This window comes from Miscanthus floridulus, chromosome 15, assembly GCF_019320115.1.
Source record: "Miscanthus floridulus cultivar M001 chromosome 15, ASM1932011v1, whole genome shotgun sequence".
NCBI classification, from domain to species: domain Eukaryota; kingdom Viridiplantae; phylum Streptophyta; class Magnoliopsida; order Poales; family Poaceae; genus Miscanthus; species Miscanthus floridulus.
The window spans coordinates 38,855,073-38,863,493 of NC_089594.1; positions in this window are offsets into that span (position 1 = coordinate 38,855,073).

The window sequence follows — 8,421 nt, forward strand, 5'->3', positions numbered from 1 at the left end:
CATGCTGTTGCAAATCTTTTGGGCATAAGTACGCATATGGAAGGTGTTTGTCACAGTTTTAGGATCTAGTGACTCATAATCTTGTACCATAATAATTTTTCCTTTGATGATATTTATATCCAATTTTGTATTATTGCTAACTCTTTTTTCTTAATCTTGACAGGAAACACACCAATTACCATTGGGATTGAGTAATGACTGGGTTCTTGCGGTTATCTTAGTGCCTGAAGCCACAACTTCTGAAGAAATTCTATATTTTTATAACCCATCAGCTATTAACAGAATGAAACTTACTGGGGGATGGAAGATCCACCGTTTCTTGGTCATCGAAAAATATGACTGGAGTTCAGAGTGTTAGTTTCTTTGATTTTTTGTTCAGATAAATCATGTATTGGTCCTCTTCATGAATGATCAGAGCTTTTATCTATGACTATCAGTATCATCTCTAGTCAGCTCATTAGTAACTGGATACAGTTAACATGTCAAGTTACAATGTTAGTCCTTTGAGCAAGTTTCAATTTGGCTTGGTAACTTTTGTGATTGTAAGACCACTTCAATTTCATCCATTGTTGAGTCCCTACCGAAGACCTGTGTTTTGTTTGGAAGTATCGGCTAGTCTTATGCTTTTCTTCTTGTTGCAATGCTGGTGTAAAATATCCCCATATTATATGCGATATGTTACATGGTGGTATAAGATATGAAATTTGTGAATGCTGGAACATACAGTCAATCGCATTTGCTGAATATCTCTTTTGTCTGAGTGTCAATTAGGTAAAAATAAGTATTTCCACAGCTGGCGAGGCTGTCCATCAGGAAAGGACAAAATAGATGAACAGCTGTCTATGAAAACAAACGAAGAGATGAACACTAAGCAGATTATGTCTTGTGGATAAGTATTCTCCACAAGACGATGATGTTGATTAAGTCCTGGAAGCCGCTGTTGAGCCCAAATCCAAGGATGTGGCGGAGATCTTTGACAAGCTGAGTCAAGGCTTGGTGACGGCATGAGCTTTCTACTTGTAGCGCCGTGCTTCTGGTCGTAGATGTTATAAGTTCCGTTGGTGGAGTTGGAGTTTTGTTTGTAGTCTCTTTTATACAAATTGCTAGCTTTCTCTGTCATATATACTGGGTAGAGGTTTTAGATGCTGGTAGCAGATTACTGTCTTCAGTCAAAATTTACTGAAATTGGTTTCGTGTCACTGTTCCTAGGGATCGTAAAGGCTATTTTTTCTGAAGCATGAATGTTTCCGAGTCAGAACCACTGGAGCAAATTCTAGCACTGGAGTTGTGCAGAATTAGCAAAGGATTTACGTCGAGGAATTGAGGAAATAAACTCATGACATATAGGTATATTAGAGCATTTCTAACCGATTTATTTAGGGAAAATGTCGATGTTGATAGTAGCTATAGATTATAAGAACCATAATTATAGATTATATAATTAGTTAGGCTATTAGCTACAGATTATAAGAACCGGAATTACAGATTATATAAATAGTTGGGCTATTTTGATCCTTAGGTTATAAATCAGTTGGATTGTTAGTTGTGTCATCAAAGCAATCCAAATATACACCTCAATTTGTGGTTAGACAAGGCACTCAATTTGTGGTTAGACAAGACACTCATCTCATTCATCTTTATCTAATAACTTAATATTAAAGTACAGTAATTTCTTTGGTTCGACGTCTAATAACCGTTGTCAGCTTTTTTCGTCACTTAACAAAAGGTGGGAGGAGTGGGATATTTCAGGCCTGGGTGGCGGGAAAGCAATATATAACACGGGCCGGGTCTCCCTGCTAGCTTAGAGTGTGGACAAGTTCAATCCATCACTGTATATTCACACTCATCACCATGGTCTGCACCATTACGGCATGGGCTCATGAGAAGGTCCCATTCTTCCGGAGTACACTGGGAGGGGGCCGGCAGTCCCGTACCATCAACTCCCCTTTGCATACAAGCCTGCTATTGAGTGTCGCTGCAGATTGAAGGCGACTCGGTGGATTTCTTGGAGTGATAACAACCCTGGTCTTCACAATGACAAATCATGTCATGGTGCGCTATTTATGATTATTTGTTCTTTTGGTAGACCCCATCAAATTGCGGGTTCTATATGTGGTTCGATCCTGAACATGGACCATTTATGAAGAATTTGGTAAAGATTTACATGACGAGGTGTGGTTTTTGAAGGCGAACGTGCATGTTAGAACGAAGGAAGAGTTCAATGATGCAGCTTTCATCAAGGAGATGCATGAGGTTGAAGGCACGGTGAGGGTTCCAACAAAGATGAAGTAAGAATTGGTAGCTATGAAAAAGAAATCTAGATGCAATTCTTTTTTCACCTCTTTTGTAGTTGTCTTAGTTGTTGACATGTTGATTGGCCAGATCCTCAATGTATGGAAGTAGATCGACATGTATCTGGTTTAGTGTTCTTTATTTTTGGATGGTCCTGTTGAACTATTGTTTCGTTATCAATTCCGTTACTTATGCTACAAAAACAGTACTTTGATGGTTCGGATTAGTGATGTGGAGTAAAATGTCCCTACTAGATGCAATGTCGCATATGGGTTTGGGTACATGTTGTGATTTTAACCAGTCTCTTGAACCTCGATCCTCATGCTCTAGCAACTAAAATACCATCAATATCCAACACTAGGAATCTCTGTCACTGCAAATTGGGGTCTGCTATAGGTGCAAAGATGGTGTTGAACTCAATATACAATTCCTATGACCTTCCTTCTCTCACGTCCATTCCCCTTTCTGGCCCATCCTCGCGGTGGACTATAAGGGCTTGGAGGAACCGCCGTCGCCCTTCTCTCCATCGCACACTCGCACCTATGACATCTGCAACGCACGGTCGTTGTTATATCTACACTTTGGTGAGTGAACTCGAACGCCTCTTGGTTTCAATAGAATCAAACCATGTATGTGTTCATGTTTCTTGGTTTCACAAATCCCCAATCTTAGTTGCAATATGTACTGTTCTTGAATTTACAGATGAACATGGTCTTTTCTTGTTTTGGATTTGATGGCCTTCAATCTTTCTGGATTTTAACTTGTGATTCTTATTGTCCTCACTGATGCACTATAAGTGCTTAGGATAGGCAGCTATTGCACATGCCCAACATCCTAGCATTGTAGTGGAAGCACCAATTTCACATGTGTTGAGCTAGATGTTGCTATAGTAATGGATATGGACTAGGATATGTAGGGGAATGACCTAGATGACATGGAGATTGGCCTAGATCTTATGGAAGTCAACCAGTATGTGATGCAAGTTCAACAGGATCTCATGGACATTGACCTAGATGAAAGGTCCGAAATGGCTAGACGGGGGTGAATAGCCTATAAAAATTTTCTACAACAATACTAAGACAAATGGTTAGATAACTCAATGGCGTAATGCGAGTTTTGCGCTTGCACTACTTGTGTTGCAAGCCACCTATCTACAAGTCTAGTTTGCTATGATCTCTATGTATCAAGCAATGGCTAAGTCACTACTTCTACCACTAGTGAGCAAGCTAGCAAGACTAATTACAACTAGGTAGGCTACACTACTCACTAGTTACAACTAGCACTACACAAGTGTATGAGAAAGTAAATACAAGTGCTAGGAATGAAATACCGAGCCAGGCAAGGGATCAATCACAGTGAGTACCAATGAAATCCATGGAGACAAGATGGCACAATGATTTTTCCTCTGAAGTTCACTTGCTTGCCTGCAAGCTACGTCCCCATTGTAGCGATTCACCCACTTGGAGGTTCACACGTTGATAGGCATCACATGTCGAACCCGCAACCGGGTGCCGCACAACCAACACAAGATTGGGATCCACAAGCTACGAGCAATCCACTAGAGTTGCCTTTCGTGATCTCCCATGGGAAAGGCACAAGAACCCCTCACAATCCACCGATCGGAGCCGGAGACAAACACCACCCTCCACTTAACGATTCTCGCTGCTCCAAGCAGTCTAGGTGTCGGCAAACACAAAGAGTAACAAGAGAAATCCACAATGAAACACAATCACCAAGTGCCTCTAGATGCAATCACTCAAGCAATGCACTTAGATGCTCTTCAATCTCACCAAATGATGAATCAATCAAGCAAGATGAGTGAGAGAGGAATGACTAGGCTCACAAGGTTGTATCCTCAATAGAAATGGCTAAGAGAGTGAGCCCAAGCCAGCCAAGTTCTATTTATAGAGCCCCCAAACAAATCCAACCGTTATGCCCCTCAATGGGTAGTCTATGTGTCGACTGGTCCCGCTGACCGGACCCACAGTGTCCGGTCTAGACCGAGTCCACTGTGCGGGATCATGCCACACGTCCCCGACATTCAACCTTGTACGTCAATCTCCAATAGTCGCCTCAGCTGCGCACTTGAGTTACTTTGGACTAGACTATGATTCCCAGGGTTCGGTCGCTCCTCCTCTATGTTCGGCGCACATGCCATCAATCACTTCCTCTAGACCGGACTCTAGAGCGAGGGTCTGGTCATTACGCACCATGCGAGTTTGGCCATTTACAGAGAGCTCCCAAGAGCACCAAATGTGACCAGACTAGGTTTGGTGCTCATGACCAGACTCTGACCCAGGGTCTGGTCTACCACGCGATGCCACATCACCACTGTGCTTCAACACCGCCTCAACAGGACTCTTAGCGCTGGGTCTGGTCCCAGCGCCGCACCCATGGCCTAGGATTGAGTCCAGACTAGACTCTCCCTTCAGGGTCCATTCCTACCAACAGTAGGGTTCGGTCGCCCTTTTCACCTCCTTTTCTTCTCCAACTTCTTCACCCTTGCTCCCAAGTGCTAACCACCAAGTGTATCACTATATGTGCATGTGTGTTAGCATTTTCACAAAACATTTTCAAGGGTGTTAGCACTTACTAGAATCTAAATGCGTATGCAATGAGTTAGAACATCTACTGGCACTTTGATAACCGCATTTCACAATGAATTTCACCTCTCTTCATAGTACGACTATCTACCCTAAACCCACTCACACCCACCTGGTGTCTTGAGTGGCAAAAACAAAATGGCCCTATCAAATATACCTTTGCCTTGAGCCCATTTTGTTTTTCTCTTTCTTCTTTTTCAAGTTTAGAACTTGATCATCATCACATGTCCATCACCATCACCATGGACTTCATCTTTCTCCAACACTTGGTGTGTACCAACCTAGCTCATGTTCATCACTCAATGACAAGGTTAGTACACTGGGTTTCATCAATTAACCAAAACCAAACTAGGGCTTTCACTAGATGACATGGAGATTGACCTAGATCTCATGGACTTTGACTAGTTGTACAACTAATTTGGTAGAAATCAGGGCATGTTATATATTTCCTATGTAGTACAACTAGGTCTACAACTAATTTGTCTTTGCATCTTAGCTTTTCTATGACCAATGCGGAGTTATGGTGTAATGCTACCTATGAAGTATGAACTAGTTGTCTCAAACTAATTAGTAGTTAAATATATGGTTCTGTATAACTAATATAAATTACTAATGCTTTTGCTTACAAACTTATGGTAGTGACATTGGCATTTAAGTGCTCCAATTACATGTCATTTAATCCGAGTACATGCAACAAGTTGAATCTATGCCCCTTACTAATGAACACCGAATGATATTGCGGTTAATATATTCACCTCACCGTATCATACGTTAGGCTCATTGTGATTAGGTTCATCATGTCATCTATTTCTCTGTAGACATGCAAGACTTGTCCCAATCTCAACCGGCAGCATTCACTACGCCTTCACCTATAGTCCATGCTTTGAGTTCTGACTGTGAATATTAGTATGGCCGCTGGTGAAAGATCCTAATGGCTAGAGGGTGGTGAATAGCCTATTAAAAATTTCTACAACAACACATAACAAACCGGTTAGACAAATATGAGGCGAAGCGAGTGTTGCACTAGCCTACTAAAAATGCAAGCTACCTACCATAATTCTAGTGACTATGATCTCTAAGCACACAAAGGCTATTTCACTGCACTAAGTCAGTGTGCTCTCAAAGACTAACTAAAAAGCCACACTAACCACTAGACCCGACACAAGCTTGCTCTCAAAACTAATTACACTAAAGAGCGAAGCAACACTAGAAATGTAAATACAAGAGAGGGGATGTGATGATTATACCACCGTGTTGAGAAATTGAGCCAATCACAAGATGATCACAATCAATCACAATGAATACCAAGAAATCCTCGGACAATGATGACACAAGTTTTTTACTGAGGTTTACTTGCTTGCCAGGAAGCTAGTCCTTGTTGTGGTGATTCACTCACTTGGAGGTTCACGTGCTAATTGGCATCACACGCCAAACCCTCAATAGGGTGCCGCACAACGAACACAAGATGAGGATCACACAAGCCACGAGCAATTCACTAGAGTACCTTTTGGCTCTCCGCTAGGAAAGGTCAAGAACCCCTCACAATCACCATGATAGGAGCCGAAGACAAGCACCTTCCTTCTCTCGACAATCCTCGCTGCTCCAAGCCTCTAGGTGGTGGCAACCACCAAGAGAAACAAGCTAATCCCATAGCAAAACACGAACACCAAGTGCCTCTACATGCAATCACTCAAGCAATGCACTTGGATTCTCTCTCAATCTCACAAAGATGATGAATCAATGATGGAGATGAGTAGGAGGGCTTTGGCTAAGCTCACAAGGTTACTATGTCAATGGAAATGGCCAACAGAGTGAGCTTGAGATTGCCATGGGGCTTAAATAGAGGCTCCCACGAAATAGAGCCATTGGCCCCCTGCATCACACTATCCATGGGGTGACCAGACATGCTGATCAAGATGATAGGATAAGTGGCACCCTAGCATCTGGTCGTGGATCAACATCCATGTGTCCCCATTCAAACCACGGCCACCCAATCTCCAACAGTCAAGAACTCCCACACGATTAATTAAGTGGTGACCGAACACACTAGAAGGGTGACCAGACGCACTGCCACTACGTCAGATCAACACATGCCCACGCGCCCCGAAGAACGACCGGACGCACCGATCAGAACTATCTCTACGCGTTAGGTCGACTCCAGAGAGCTCCTCGAGCACCAAAACCATGACCAGACGTGTTAGGTGCACGCGATCAGATGCGCCACCAGTCAGGTCTCCACCGCGCTCACTTAGCCGGTTACATTAGCATACGTCATCCGCAACTAGACACACAAGCGTTGCGTCAGGTCACATTTTGACCTGGCATCTAGTTGCTCACCGAAGCTAAGCCCTTACTGCTCTGAACTAACTAGACGCTCTAAGTCTGGTCACGTCGATCTCTACGTCTGGTCACTAAAAGACAGTGACAATCACCTCCTTCACTTCACCAACTTTGCCACCCTTGATCAAATGTGCCAACCACCAAGTGTTTCACCATGTGCACATGTCTTAGCATGTTTTCACAAACATTTTTAAGGGTGTTAGCACTCCACTAGATCTAAATGAATATGCAAAAGTTAGAGCATCTAGTGGCACTTTGATAACCACATTTTGATACGAGTTTCACCCCTCTTACTAGTACGGCTATTGATCCTAAATGTGATCACACTCGCTAAGTGTCTCGATCACCAAAATTCAAAAGCTCCTATGGATATCACCTTTGCCTTGAGCTTTTTGTTTTTCTCTTTTTTCTTTTCCAAGTCCAAGCACTTGATCATCACTGTGGTCACACCATGTGGGGGTATTAACCCCTATACCCTTACAGCTAAGCTTGGGCCGGCCCGGATTGATGGGTCCGGTCCACTCGAAAGACGATGTGCGGCCCAGCCAACTTGATCGGAGTCCCGCACAAGGAGTCAAGGCGGATTTGGCGATCAGGTAGGATCCTAGTTGGTTAGAATAGGAATCCTTATCCAGCCACATATGGCAATTGTAACTGACTAGGATTGGTTTCCAGATCTATAACCCTACCCCCCGGACTATATAAGGCGGGCAGGGAATCCCTCTAAAAAACATCTCTCATTGACATACAATAATACAAATTAGACGCAGGACGTAGGTGTTACACCTTCTTGGTGGCCGGACCTGGATAAAACCTCGTGTCTGTCTTACATCACCATCTTGTTTGTGGCTTGCGCATCTGTCTGCCGACAATCTACTACCTTGGGCATACCCCTAGGTAGACTGCCGACCATATTTCGTCGACAGTGGCGTGCCAGGTAGGGGGTGTGCGTACTGCTCTCCAAGCAAACAAGATGGTCATCATCTCCGCCTCCATGGCTATGCCGAACAACCTCAAGTTCACCATCGGCCAGATCACCTGGACCACCGACTCCGATGACTTCATCGCCATGACCACGGAGGAGGTGTGGATTCAGTCTGCGCCGACCACTACTTCACCTACATCGGCTACGGCTCCGACCACAATGAGTACGGCTCCGACCATGATGGATCTGGCTCTGACCATG